The following is a 15,500-nucleotide window of genomic DNA, read 5'->3' as shown; positions in this document are numbered from 1 at the left end:
GGAAGCCTGGCATGCTCCAGGTCATGGATTCAGAAAGATTCACTGAGTCAAAACTAAGAGCAGTGAATATACAACCACACTGGTGAAACAGAGACATCCACAAGTGTGCTTTGCATAACCACTTACATCCAGGGGCAAACTTCAGTCATCAAAGAGCAAGCCGCAAAGTAAATACCCCACACTCTGCTGACATACTTGGTTTGCAAATTTTGCAAGATGGCTTGGGGCTTTTAGTTTCCAAATAACTAAGACGTTATTTTAATACACAACAGCAAGTTACATTTGGAGAAGGAAATGGCAACCCACTCCAGCATTCTTGCCTGGAGAATCCCAGGGACAGAAGAAGGCTGGGAGGTTGCCGTCTATGGGGTCGCACAGAGTCGGACACAACTGAAGCGACTTAGCAGCAGCAGCAGCATACAGGCACACTCCCCGCACTTTCTTTATCCTTCCCTCTGTTGATGGGAACTAGGGCTGCACTCAAAGCTGGCATATTATAAATAACGCTACCATGAGCATTAGGGTGCATGTATCTTTTCAAATTAGACTTCGTCTTTCTTTTTCTCTGAATACATACCCAGAGGTGGAGACCTGAGTTAGCTCCCTGGGTCGGGAAGATCCCCTAGAGGAGGGAATGGCAGCCCACTCCAGTACTCTTGCCTGGAGAGTCCCATGGACAGAGGAGCCTGGCGGGCTACAGTCCACGGGGATCTCAAAGAGTCGCACACAGCTGAAACAACTTAGCACCCACGTAAACACTTCATCCTTAGGAAGACCTTTGCATTTTTTTACTTTCTCAACATTACTGGGTTCTGTCTTCAGCGGATTTACAGTTTCAGAGTATTGACACGTCTGGTTTATTTTTCTTGAAATCAAGGGCCATGGTTTGTAATACATCCCATTTCCTTGGCCTGTATGTTGCTTCCTCCTGTCCAGGGTCATGGTACTTTTCTTCCTGTGGTCTGATTTTAATCAGGCGTCTGGTGACTGCTGGTCTTTCAGGGGTGCGGCTTGATGAGAATGGGATTTGTTTGGCAAAGCAACAGCCTCTGGTTTGGTCCTGCAGGCTTGGCAGGTAAGAAGGAGTAAGTCACCACACAGAAAGGACAGATGGTTTGAAGGATCAGTTGTAGTTCTGTTGGGTTTGGGACTTCAGGGAATTTCAGGTCATCTGAGTTCCACTCCTTCAGTTCATTGAGTCCTTCAGCACACGACTGCAAATCTTACACCCTTGCTTCTGTGCCAAGGTAGACCTGAGCCAAGCAAAACAAATGTTTGACACCACTGTCCACAGTCCTTGGAGCTGAGATCCATACTGTGTAATCCAGCAGCACAGAAAGGCATAGCACAGTCTCTATTTGCGTCTTCCCGTGAGAAATCACCGAAGCAGTGAAGAGTCCGCCTTCTGAGTACTGCTTTCAACCAGCTGAGCCTAAATCAAGTCCCAGAAATCCTATTCATGATTATATTCTCCGTGAACCACATAATACAATGCATGATATTCACAGCTGCATTTTTGAAAAGAGCTTCAGGTGGAACTGATCCACCTCGTCTGCCAAGGATGGCATGAACCCATCCATTAGGCCAGATGGTGTGTTGCACTGAGTCGCTCGGTTGTGTCCGACTCTCTGCGACCCCATGGACTGTAGCCCACCAGGCTCCTCCGTCCATGGGGATTCTCCAGGCAAGAATACCGGAGCACGTTGCCATGTCCCCCTTTGCAGGATCTTCCCAACCCAGGGATCGAACCCAGGTCTCCCGCATCGTAGGTGGATTATTTACCATCTGAGCCGCTAGGGAAGCTCCAGAATACTGGGGTGGGTAGCCTATCCCTTCTCCGGGGGATTTTCCCAATGCAGGAGTCCAGCATTGACAGACAAGGTGTTGGGAATAGTGACTTTATTCAAAGAGCCAGCAGGCCTGGAAGACGGTGGCTGTGTCCCAAAGAACCGTCTCCCCCAAGTCAGAATTCAGATTCATTTTATCCTGAAAGGAGAGGGGATGTGCGCCGCTCTTGCAAACCTCTTGGTGCCGGAATCCTTTGTTCTTGCAGCCGACCTTGTGCGCTACAGGTCAAGTTGTGCGCTACAGGTCAAGTTGTGCCTGTGAACCTCCAACAAAACTATCATTGCCTGTTCCGCAACCTTTTATCTCTGTATGACTGCTACAGTGTTACACTCTGAACGTTCAGGACCTTGAGAATGGACTATTGTGTATATTTCAGGCTGTTAAAACAAACAAACAAAAACACTAAGATCAGGTCATTTGATCGCATTGCTTCAAGGCAAATAGACGGGGGCGGGGGTGGGGGGGGAGCGGAAATGGTGGCAACATTCCTTCTTTTTCTTAATATTTGACAATTTTAATCGTGATGTATCAAAAATAAAATCTGTGAAGGAAAGAAATGGACTAAAGACAACTTAGTAGCAAAAGCGATACCAGACAGAAGTTAAACGGGGAAAAAAAAAATCAATTAACATGGAGTGGGGTTTCTTCTTCCCTGTTATGCTTGGAATATCTGAATGGATCTCTATAATGTGGGGTGAAAGAAGTCTGGAGCAAAACAACACATATGCCCACAGGCCTGTTTATATGAAATACAAAATTTGCACTCATAGGCATTAAAGTTAAGAAAAGAACAAGGAGGCAATTGTTAATGAAATTCAGGTTAGAGGTTGCCTCCAGGGCAAATGGAAAGAGTGCTGGGGAAGGCTTGCAGTGGCCGGCAGCGGGCTATTTCTTGACACCGTGGTGCTTCTGTATTTTTGCCTCCTTCAGAAATACGTTCATTTATTTTAAAGCCATTTTTATAACGTATGCACGTCCCCGTCATAAAAAAAAAAAGTTTACATAGGAAGGGACAAAAAGATATGAATTGCAGAGATAAATCTTGGTCTGCAAGGAAAACAGAGAACCTACATTTTCTTTCTGGGTTCGGCAACACAGGGGGACACGTGGAAGAACTTTGAGGTGGGTAGAAAGTGTCATTTCATCATCCCTTCCCGTCACTAGGACCACTAGGGAAATACATTCTTTTTTTTCCCATTTGGAAAGCTCTACCACTCCCCACTTCTTAAAGGAGAATGGGTTGGATTCAGATGGCATTTTGGTCGGTGGATCAAGCCCAGAATTGCATGGCACCTCCTATGTTTATCTAGCCCCTTACCCTGTGCACATAATTAATATTAAGTAGGTATGATTATGTCTGTGTTCATCTGTCTGTCCATCTCTCCATGCACTGATCCATCTCTCCATGCCTTCATTCGCTCATCTGATGGTCTAGATAGATAAATAACAGATACATAGATAGATGTACACAGTTGGTTGACAAGTAGATAGATTGATAGAGGGATGGATGGATGAGTGGGTGGAAAGATAGGACTGATAAACACAGAGAGGGGATAAGTAGAAGATAGATACTAGATAGATCGTTTAGTCACTCAGACGTGTCTGACTCTTTTGTGACCCCATGGACTGTAGCCCACCAGGCTCCTCCATCCATGGGATTTCCCAGGCAAGAATACCGGAGTGGGGTGCCATTTCCTCCTCCAGGGGGTCTTCCCAACCCAGGGATGGAACCCAGATACTGTAGGTGGATTGTTTACCTGCTTGAGCCATTCGGGAAGCCCCAGTAGATAGATAGGTAATACAAGGTAAATAATACAAGACATTAATAGAAGGACAGAGAGAGGAAGAGAGGAAGAAAAGGAAAGGAAAGAGTAGACGTATCAACTCTGAACAAAGTATTCTTTTCCTTAGAAGACTTTAGCCTTTAGCTGGATAAATTTTTCTTCCCAGTTCATGACTTGCTGTCACCATCCTAACCCAGCGGAAGCCCCGCTTCTCCTGTTTTCCTTTCTTCTGCCGTAGGTTGTTTATTTGTTTGTTATTTTTCTTCCCCCTTCTATTTCCATAACCCGTCCTTTCTTCTCCGTTTACCTGCCCAGTTACATCCACTCTGTGGAATTTCACGTGTGCATTTTAAACCTTCTCCGTGCAGTTGCAGTCTTTACTCCCTACTAGAAGCCCTCTTTTCTTCCACCTTTGAGTAACATCCATCCATCATTCTTTACATCTCAGATGATCCCTCACCTCAGCGAACCTTCCCGTTTTGGTTCCTCCTGCACACCCTTTAGTTCTCTACCATTCTCTACAAATCCCCTTTTTATTTCCTTAGGGGCAGTGAGACATTAAATATTTATGTTTCCCTTCTCTCATTTAAAGAGGTTTTTAGGTACTCAGCCTTGAAGCCTCAGGAAATTTTTCTGGCAGAGCAAGAAGAAAGACAACGGGTCAATAAATAAATTGTCCTTCTAATTTGTGTGTTTCTACAATTCTATGAGCATACGACTGGGAAAAATGATGGTGTATGTCATGGGCAGTGTGTTCTTTGTAAGAGACCCATCCCCTGGGAGCGAGGCAGATTTCTGATACATACCAGGGTTTTGCAGAGCCTGAAGGAGAAATGCGGAAGCGTGGTCTGAAGGTTGTGTAAGCAAGGTGGGTACCTGCATTGCCATTGCTCAGCCTCACAGGGCTGAACGATCTTCCCTGGTATGGCTGTTCACTCACTAAGTCGTGTCCGACTCTTTGTGACCTCATGGACTACAGCCTGCCAGGCTCCTCTGTCATTCACTATCTCCCAGAGTTTGCTCAGAGTCATGTCCATCAAGTCGGTGATGCCATCCAATCATCTCATCCTCTGTCGTCGCCTTCTCCTCCCGCCTTCAGTCTTTCCCAGCATCAGGGTCTTTTCCAGTGAGTCGGTTCTTTGCATCAGGTGGCCAAACGATTGGAGCTTCAGCAATGAACATCCAGGCCTGATCTCCTTTAGAATGGACTGGTTGCATCTCCTTGCAGTCCAGGCGACTCTCAGGAGTCTTCTCCAGCACCACAGTTCAAAAGCATCAATTCTTCGGTGCTCAGCTTTCTTTATGGTCCAGCTCTCACACCCATACACCACTATTGGAAAAACCAGAGCATCAGGTACCCAAAGGATTGGAGCTTCATCTTCAGCATCAGTCCTTCCGACGAATGTTCAGGATTGATGTCCTTTAGGACTGACTGGCCAAAGGATTGGAGCTTCATCTTCAGCATCAGTCCTTCCGATGAATGTTCAGGATTGATGTCCTTTAGGACTGGCTGGTTTAGGATTGATTCTCTCGTGGAAAACCATCTACTCTGTATTCATCATGGAAGGAGACTAATTGAAGAACAGCTCAGTCGTGTCTGACTCTTTACGACCCCATGGACACCAGGCTCCTCCATCCATGGGATTTTCTAGGCAAGAGTACTGGAGTGGTTTGTCATTTCCTTCTCCAGGGAATCTTCCCGACCCAGGGGCTGAACCCAGGTCTCCCGCATTGTGAGCAGATGCTTTACCATCTGAGTCACCAGGGCACTCCATGGATGACACAGTGAACCACAAAGAAACAAATAACCAGATCCACGGCAGATCCCTGGAAAGCGTGGACCAGACGGAGCTGAACTTCCTCTCTGGCTTATTGAAACAGCCCTCAGGGTTCTGAGGTCAGCTGACCTGCAAAAACAAACACTACATTTGTTCTATAATTTAGCCAGGACTAGCAAACTCTGGGAGATAGTGAAGGACAGGGGAGCCCGGCGTGCTGCAGTCCATGGTGGGGCAAAGAGTCGGACACCACTTAGCGACTGAGCAACAGCAACTAATTGTAGGAGGCATTGTACCTACTGGCATTCATCAATGTTGTCCAGCGCTTTCTGTGTGGTGGTGATAAACGGTGTCTTTTCTTTACTCCATGCCTCATGACAACATGCTGCTGCTGCTAAGTCGCTTCAGTCGTGTCCGACTCTGTGCGACCCCATAGACGGCAGCCCACCAGGCTCCCCCATCCCTAGACAGGGATAATCAGCCAGCGGACACAGTCTGAGGGCTTCCCAGGTGGCGCTAGCAGTAAAGAACCTGCCTGCCAGTGCAGGGGACTCAAGAAATGCGGGTTCGACCCCTGGGTGGGGAAGATCCCCTGGAGGAGGGCATGGCAATCCACTCCACTATTCCTGCCTGAAGCATCCCACGGACAGAGGAGCCTGGCGGGCTGCAGTCCACGGGGTCACAAAGAGTCAGACACCAAAGAGTCAGACACCAAAGAGTCAGACAGGCAGTTTGAAATCTAACACAATGGAAATAGACAACTTCCTGTAAGCTCACTCTTCTCATGGCAAAGACTTCATTGATTATGAATATCAGAAGCCAATGTAAGCATCACGGCGGGGCTAAACATTGAGTCGTACAGAAGTTTGACCTATCCAGTGAGGTCCTTGTGTTGATAGTTACCTGGTCCTATAATTTTGGGTCCGTTTGTTAATTTTTATTAGGCTGCACTGCGTCTTAGTTGCGACATGTGAGATCTAGTTCTTCGACCAGGAATTGAACACATGCCCCCTGCACTGGGAGCTTGGAGCCTTAGCCACTGACCGTCAGTGAAGTCCAAGCATTGTAGTGTGTTTTTTATCTTGACTCAGATGGTAAAGAATTCACCTGCAATGCAGGAGACATGGATTCGATCCCTGGGTCGGGTAGATCCCCTGGAGAAGGAAATGGCAGCCCACTCCAGCATTCTTGCCTGGAGAATCCCATGGACAGAGCAGCCTGGAGGGCTACAGTCTGTGCGGTTGCAAAAGAGTCAGACACAAGTTACTAACTAACATAAGAATCCCAACTTCCCAGGCACTTAAACGGTGTCAAATGCCAACAGGTACCAAATATCCAGTCTTGAAAAATATCTGCAGTTACGTCCCATAATCAGTTTGTGTTTATTAATGCTGCTGGAATCTTTAAGGCTGTAAGTTACTATCTCTTTTTCCTAGTTCTACCATAACCAAGTCACTGTAGACTGGATGCCTTCAACGACAGACGCTTACTTCTCACTCTCTGTCATCATATAGAGTTAAGACATAATAACTGCCAGAATGTCCCTCCAAACAGCCCACAGACCCAGTAACCTGACCGGCATTGTACTCATAGATAAGAATTATAGAGATAAGATACAGGCTCCAAATAGCAGGACAAAAATCCTGCGCTGGGATATCAAAGTAGTCCATCCTAAAGGAAATCAGTCCTGAATATTCACTGGAAGGACCGATGCTGAAGCTGAAGCTCCAATACTTTGGCCACCTGATGCAAAGAACTGACTCCTTGGAAAACACCCTGATGCTGGGAAAGATTGAAGGCAGGAGGAGAAGGGGACAACAGAGAATGAGATGCTTGGATGGTGTCACCGACTCGATGGACCTGAGTTTCAGCAAGTTCTGGGAGTTGGTGAAGGACAGGGAAGCCTGGCGTGCTGCAGTCCATGGAATTCTCCAGGCCAGAATACTGGAGTGGGTAGTCTTTCCCTTCTCCAGGGGATCTGCCCAACCCAGGCACTGAACCCAGGTCTCCTGCATTGCAGGTGGATTCTTTACCAGCTGAGCCACAGGGAAGCCCAAGAATTCTGGAGTGGGTAACCTATCCCTTCTCCAGTGGATCTTCCCAACCCAGGAATCTAACCAGGGTCTCCTGCATTGCAGGCAGATGCTTTACCAACTCAGCTATCAGGGAAAACCTTGGATGATTTAAACAATCAGATTTTCTACGCTTTGTGGCTACATTTCAATCTTTTTTTTTAATTATTATTATTATTTTTTTTATTTAATAAAATATTTCGAACCCAGGTCTCCCACATTGCAGGCAGACGCTTTAACCTCTGCACCACCAGGGAAGCCCTTATCTTTTCCGTAAACATTGATAAAAAGAGTTTAGTCACCTTGGGGGCCCTTGATTTGTTCCATCTGCCCAATTTGAATGCAATCTCTTTTGTAACTGATGAGTTTTACATTTTTGTACAAGACTCAAGGCTGAAATTTTGAGATGGGAGTAATGAGGTCTTTGGTTTGGTTGAGTCACTAAGTCATGTCCGACTCTTGTGACCCCATGGACCTGCTAGGCTTCTCTGTCCATGGATTCTCCAGGCAGGAATACTGGAGTGGGTGGCCATTTCCTTCTCCATGCATTTCAATCTTGTTTTTTTTTTTTTTTTTCTCCTACCACCAACTCTAAATTTCAGTGAGCAACAGAAGACTGTAAAAGTTAATTCTCTTTTACCTTTTTTCCCTTGTAAGATTTTTATTAACTGCCAGAGTTCCTGGACTGAACCAAGGACATTTAGAATTCTCTCATGCGTTTCAGAATCTGCTAGTTTCAGACATGATGGGGAAGGGAGTAAGAAAAAAAAATTATCTTAATATATGTACATTTATTTATGTATGTATTTGTAATTTTTATGTATTCATTTACACATTTATATATTTATTTACACTCAAGGGTTTAGCTGTTCTGTGTAACGTGTGATCTTAGTTTCTGGACCAGGGATTGAATCTCTGTCCCCTGAACTGCAAGGCAGATTTCCTAACCACCGGACCACCAAGAAGTCCCATAAGGAAATTTAAGATCTTTGTAAGCAGGGATTTTGAGGCTCCCGGCTCTACAACTCTGATTCTGTGCTAATCACAAATATTAGCACATTTCTAATATACTCATGAGCAATTCAAAGTGAATTTAAAATGAGTTGATGGGAGTGTGTATAATAAGGAAATCACTTAGGCCAGGAGCTGAGGAAAAGTCCTTACCTATACTTTTCACAGAAGGCGTTCTGTATTCAGAAAAGAACCAAGAACGAGAGGAGGTTTAGAAACACAAGTTGTATCTGGAAGCTGAAAGACACGCTCCAGTGGTCTCGGGTACTTGACATGTGGGGCTGATATAAGTCAGGTCACACAGTGTATCACGTACTATGTGGGCTGGGCTCTGTCGTACACAGTCATTCACAAACACACACATACAGTCTTGCATTTTCTTTGAAATGAAGTTGAATGCCCGTCTTTCATGATGCATGTTAACTGTGATGTAGCAATCATCACAGATGGGCAGGAAAGCATATCTCCATCATAGAACGTGTGCCTGGACGTTCAGTGATGTTTCTAAGAAGAGCTAAACTAGTGGAAACCTTGCAAATGTCCACGGGTGGATGAATAGAGAAACAAAGTGTGTTCTGTCCATATAATCACAAATATTACCGGATCATAGAAAGGGATGAGATGGGATGGTTAGACAGCTTCACTGACTCAGTGGACATGAGTCTGAGCAAACTCCAGGAGATGGTGAAGGACAGGGAGGCCTGGCGTGCTGCAGTCCATGGCGTTGCAAAGAGTCAGACACGACCCAGCAACTGACCAACAATAATAAAGAATGAAGTAGGGATACAGGCTTCACTATGGGTGAACCTTGAAAACGTTCAGTTCAGTTCAGCTCAGTCGCTCAGTCATGTCCGACTCTTTATGACCCCATGAATCGCAGCAAGCCAGGCCTCCCTGTCCATCACCAACTCCCGGAGTTCACTCAGACTCACGTCCATTGAGTCCGTGATGCCATCCAGCCATCTCATCCTCGGCCGTCCCCTTCTCCTCCTGCCCCCAATCCCTCTCAGCACAGCAGCAGAGTCTTTTCCAATGAGTCAACTCTTTGCATGAGGTGGCCAAAGTACTGGAGCTTTAGCTTTAGCATCATTCCTTCCAAAGAACACCCAGGGCTAATCTCCTTTAGAATGGACTGGTTGGATCTCCTTGCAGTCCAAGGGACTCTCAAGAGTCTTCTCCAATACCACAGTTCAAAAGCATCAATTCTTCGGCACTCAGCTTTCTTCACAGTCCAACTCTCACATCCATACATGACCACAGGAAGAACCATAGCCTTGACTAGACGGACCTTTGTTGGCAAAGTAACGTCTCTGCTTTTGAATACACTGTGTAGGTTGGTCATAACTTTCCTTCCAAGGAGCAAGCGTCTTTTAATTTCATGGCTGCAGTCACCATCTGCAGTGATTTTGGAGCCCCAAGAAAACAAAGTCTGCCTTTCTTTATTTATTTTTAAAAATTTATTTATTTTAATTTAATAAGTCAGCATTAAATTCCAATAACATACGATGCACGATATTTAAATATATACAAGGTAGCAAGTTAAAATGTACATTTAAAATATACAAGCTAATGCTTTTTAATGTATTCATGGGCTTACCACCACCACAATCCAGGTCAGGACACTTCTTTCCTCCAAAAAGAAACCTTATACCCACTAAGTCACTTCTCATTCCCGGTCACCTCGGTGCCCTTGGAAACCGTGAATCTCCCTTCTGTCTGTAGGTTTTCTTATTCTGCGTGTTTTAAGTGAAAAAGCGCACAGCCTGTGCGGTCTTTTGGGACTGGCTTCTTTCATCTGGTGAATGCTGAAGAATTGATGCTTTTGAACTGTGGTGTTGGAGAAGACTCTTGAGAGTCCCTTGGACAGCAAGGAGATCCAACCAGTCCATCCTAAAGGAGATCAGTCCCGAATATTTATAAGAAAAACTGATGCTGAAGCTCCGATACTCTGTCCACCTGATGTGAAGAGCCAACTCGTTGGAAAAGACCCTGATGCTGGGAAAGATTGAGGGCAGGAGGAGAAGGGGACGACAGAGGATGAGATGGTTGGATGGCATCACCGCCTTGATGGACATGAGTTTGAATATCTGATTTTGGGTTTCTCTGATTAGAGGAGGTCTTCTCCCTTCAGTGTGTATGTGTATAGGTTTTTACTTTCCTTCCCAAATATGGACATTGCATCATCTATGGTCCGACTTTCAAGTTGATCAATACCAACTGTAAATATGTTCAAAATCCTTCCTTGTTTTATCCTCATCTTTATCTATTTACTTTGGCTGTGTCTTTGCGGCTGAGCGTGGTCTTTCCCTAGTTGAGGCCAGCGGGAGCTACTCTCTAGCTGCCCTGTGGGGCTTCTCATTGCAGGGGGCTTCTCCTGCTGCAGAGGAAGGTCTCTAGGGCACAGACTCCACAGTTGTGGCACAGGGCTGAGTTGCCCCAGGGCCTGTGGGATCTTCCGGGACCAGGGGTCAAACCTGTTATCCCTGTATTGGTAGGTGGATTCCTAACCACTGACGCCTCTAGGCAAGTCCCTGTCTTATCCGCATAAACCTGGCACTGATTCCTATTCACAAAGATATTGATGTTCAAAACATCCTTATCATCCTGCCTGATTCTTTTCTGCCTCACTTTCACTATTTCATTGTGTCTCGTTGTTCTAGCGGGTCCTACAAACTCTTGAATAATATCCATAAACCTCTATCACCATCTATCATCTTTGAAAGGTCCGCTTGTTTTGTGAAGAGCGATAGAGAGACATATTTCAGCTTAGTCCCGACATTGTCTCCCCATCCATCCCTACTTTGGATCAGTGTGATGATGCTCTTTTTTGCATTTGTATAACAGATAAATTATGCGTGGCAAACACCGGCCTCGGTGCTTTTTACCATCCTCAGCATGTTGCATTGGGTTTAACATTCATCCACGTGACCGGCTGGGTTCCGATTCCCTTTTCCTTTTGAGAAGGGCTCTTTTATGTTTCCGCAGGTCTCCTGTATTTGGAGCTATCTTCCCTGTGACATATACAGTTGAATGTCGGCAGCTCAGGGTAGGAAATGTTTCCATCTCTGTGACTTGACCCCCGGGGGGTCTCCCAAGTAATTGTTGCCTTTTAGGTCACTCCATCACTGATAAAAAGTCTGCCTCCAAAATCCCTTTTCAAAGGATTACGAGCAAGGCATACATTCAGCTTGTTTTCTGTCCGGATGCCGTTTTCGTTTTTTGGTCAAAACACATGTTGAATCTGAGTAGTTTATTTCATGCAGCTTAGATTATAGAAGTCTAACCTCCCCGTCTAACTCCTTCAAGTCTTTCTGCTCTGCGATCTCTTACCCTCCACCTTCATTTCATCTTTATAACGCTGTTGCTTTTCTTTCCAATTTTGCCGTCTCTGTGTGGTGTACTTCAATTTTTTTTTTCATCATCCACTGCAGTTTATTTTCATTGTTTCTCAGGTCCCATGGCATCCATGGGATTTTATTTCAAAGGGGCCATAATTGACTTAATTTACTTGCATCCTCCAAAATAATGTGCGAAGTGTTGTTTCACATTCTGCCAAAATGATGTTCCCTGCATTTTCCTCTTCTTTTGCTTCCTACGAGTTGGCTTGTTTACTTTCTTATTCTTTCTTTGTCTTCTTTCTTGCTTTTTCTTTCTCTTTCTTTCCCTCATTCGCCCCCCTTCCCTCCTTTCCATGCTTACATCCATCCTTCCCTCCATCAGGCCTTCCTTCCTGGCCTCATTCTGTATTTATTTTCCCTATTTAACTAATGAGGTGTACTTTTAACATTATTCACCCAAGTCAGTCTCTGCTCCTGTTGTTGTTCAGCCTCTCAGTAGCGTCCGACTCTTTGTGACCCCACAGACTGCAGCATGCCAGGCTTGCCTGTCCATCACCAACTCCCGGAGCTTGCTCAGAGGCACGTTGGTTGACTCGCTGATGCCATCCGACCATCTCATCCTCTGTCATCCCCTTCTCCTCCTGCCCTCAATCTTTCCCAGCATCAGGGGCTTTTCATCCTATTAGTTGCTATCAGCCTTCCCAGGTGGCTCAGGGGTGAAGAATCCGCCTGCCAATGCAGGAGACCCAAGTTTCATCCCTGGGTTGGGGAAATCCCTCTGGAAAAGGAAATGGCAACCCACTCCAGTTTTCTGGCCTGGGAAATCCCATGGACAGAGGAGTCTGGTGGGCTATATAGTCCATGGGGTCACAAAGAATCAGACATGACCGAAGTGACTTAGAAGACACACATCAGGGTGCTAAAAGAAACTTATTTCAGGCCAAGGTCAGTGGAACTGAAAAACATTTTCTGCCCAAAGTGATGACTGAGCTGCATCAGAAGAAGTGATAGTGCCTGACCAAAGCCTTCATTTTTCTAATGCAAAAAAGTAATAATAGCAGCCGAATGAGAATTAATACAAGAGGGAATTGAATACAGAAAAGGGGGGAGGCATAAAGAACCATTAAATAGAATATTCAACTTTTTCTCTGAAATAATGAATTAGAGATTTTTTTTTTTTTTTCTGAGAAAATGCCAGAAGAAAATGGTCTTTCAAAACTGTTCTTTCCTCCTGGGCACAGAGCCACACAAAACTTTAAATTCAAAAATACACACGCTCCCTAATGTTCCTAGCAGCACTCTTTACAACAGCCGAGACGTGGAAGCGATCTAAGGGTCCATCGGCAGAGGGATGGATAAAGAAGACATGGTACATATACACCGTGGATACTACTCGGCCCCGAAAAAGAAGGAAAGAATGCCGTCTGCAGCAACGTGCATCCAACTAGGGACTGTCATACTGAGTGAAGCCGTCGGACATAGAAAGGCAAAATCGCATCATGTCCCTTATACGTGGACTCTGAAAAGATCATACGACTGAACTTGTTTACAAAACAGAGATAGACTTACAGACACGGACAGCTTAATGGCTACCAGGGGAGAAAAGGAGGGAGGGAGAAATTACCAGTTTGGGGTTAGCAGATACACAATACTATATATCAAATAGATAAACAACAAGGCCCTACTCTCTAGCACAGGGAACTCTGCTCAATGTCTATAATATCTATAATGATCTGTAATGGAAAAGAATCGAATATATATATATATATGATATACTTAGGCCCAAAAGTTCATTTGAGTTTTTCCATAATATCTTACAGAACTTTTTGCCAGCTCTCTTTCTCTCTCTCTCTCTCTCTCTCTCTCTCTCTATATATATATATATATATATATATGGTCAGTTGCTCAGTCATGTCCAACTCTTCGCGACCTCGTGGACTGTAGCCCCGGAGACTTCTCTGTGATGCTTCAGGCAAGGATACTGGAGTGGGTTGCCCTTCCCTTCTGCAGTGTTCACATTAAACCAATGTTATTGCCATCAGTGTGAAAGCACTGTTAGTGAAAAACCTCATTCAACTTTCCATTATTAAAAAAAAACAAAACAGGCACACACCCGGCTTTTGGAAAGAAAAAACACGGCTATTCCCTCCATCTGGAGAAGGAAATGGCAACCCACTCCAGTCTTCTTGCCTGGAGCATCCCATGGACAGAGGAGTCTGGGGGGCTACCGTCCTTGGGGTCAGAAAGTTGTTCACGACTGACCAACTAACACTATATGTGTGTATATGTGTGTGTGTGTGCGTGTGTGTGCACACATATAATTGAACCACTTTGCTGCACACTTGAAACTATTACATTGCAACTGCATTGCACTTCACTAAGAATTTTTTTTAATTTTTTATTGAAATATAGTTGATTTGCAATGTTCTATTACTTTCAGGTATATAGTGAAATGATTCAGGTATATATTCATTCTTTTTTAGAAAGAATTTTTTTGATAATTAAAAAAAAAACTAGTTTAAATCCCCTTCATGACCATGGCAGATTGGAAAAACTAAAAAATAAAAATCTTAGCAGTTTGGTGAGATTTGCAGTTGAGAACAATAGAAACATAAATTGTGAACGAAAACATCCTTTTCTTCCCGAGGCCTTGCAGCCGGCTGGCGATGCGGTCTTCCGCCTCTTTATTTTTGCGCTCCCCACCCCCCGACCCCCGCTTCTCCCAGAGAGGAGCACTCCTGCCTGAGGCAGCGTACAGGGCTGCGGACTATTAATACTCCGGGTCGTTCACCATCCCAGGCAGCACTGCTGATGGAGCTCGTGGCCATCAAGGCGCCTTCGACCACAGGCATCACGCTAGCTCCTTCTCCGTGTCAGCCCCGTTTCTTTCTTTCTTTTTTTTTCTTTTAGCCTGGAAAACACACCAGGTGTTTCCAGCCAGCACAGGGGATGCTCCGAAATCAGAGAGATTGCTCGGCGACTCAATGGGAGTGATGACAAAGTTCATTGAAAGGCCTCGCGTCTTGACTGTTTTCCAAGAAGAAACAGTTCCTGGGGGAGGGGGCCATCGTATGAGACCAGAGCCTAAAGCATAGCTGCGGGGGAAAAATGAGGACTAGAGACACCCTCATTTATGCGGTTGAGGAAACACAGGGCCCACTCAAGAACCCGGCCCGTGTATCCATCTCCTGATTAGATTTTCGAGCTGTGGACGTGCTGAGAAATACATCTGGACCCCGAATCAGGTCCTTTCTGCCTTCTCACCGTTCTCCAGGGTGGCAGAGAGCTTGGGGAACCCTCTGCATCAGTCTTTTTTTTCACACTATGTCTCAGCTTCCTATTTCAAATGGCTTTAGGCAGCGAGGGGCAGGAGGGGTGGGGGGGGGGGCAGCGGGGAGAAAACAAGGTGCTTGAAAGTTACAAATGTATTCCTAACAGAGCAATCCTAAAACTTCCAGTGGAAAAGAAAAGCTGGTATGTCAGAGTTAAGGGGCCATCCTGTATGTTAATAAAATATTATATAGCTTAAAATAGGACCCATTTATTATTTTTTTATTAGAAGATAATTGCAATATTGTCATTGTTTTTGCCATATGTCAACAGGAATCAGCCATAGGTTAGGGTTAGGGTCCCCTCCCGCTTGAACGTCTCTGTCACCTCCCGCTGCAT

At 45.2% G+C, this 15,500-nt stretch overlaps 1 pseudogene; it reads right to left on the bottom strand.

Moving 5' to 3' along the window:
- The window catches only part of LOC128069679 (uncharacterized), a 172,252-nt pseudogene extending 157,569 nt beyond the window's left edge, over positions 1-14,683 (bottom strand).
- Between the last annotated feature and the right edge of the window lie 817 nt (positions 14,684-15,500).

This window comes from Budorcas taxicolor, chromosome X, assembly GCF_023091745.1.
Source record: "Budorcas taxicolor isolate Tak-1 chromosome X, Takin1.1, whole genome shotgun sequence".
Taxonomy (NCBI): Eukaryota; Metazoa; Chordata; class Mammalia; order Artiodactyla; family Bovidae; genus Budorcas; species Budorcas taxicolor.
This window is presented reverse-complemented; position numbering and strand designations above follow the sequence as displayed.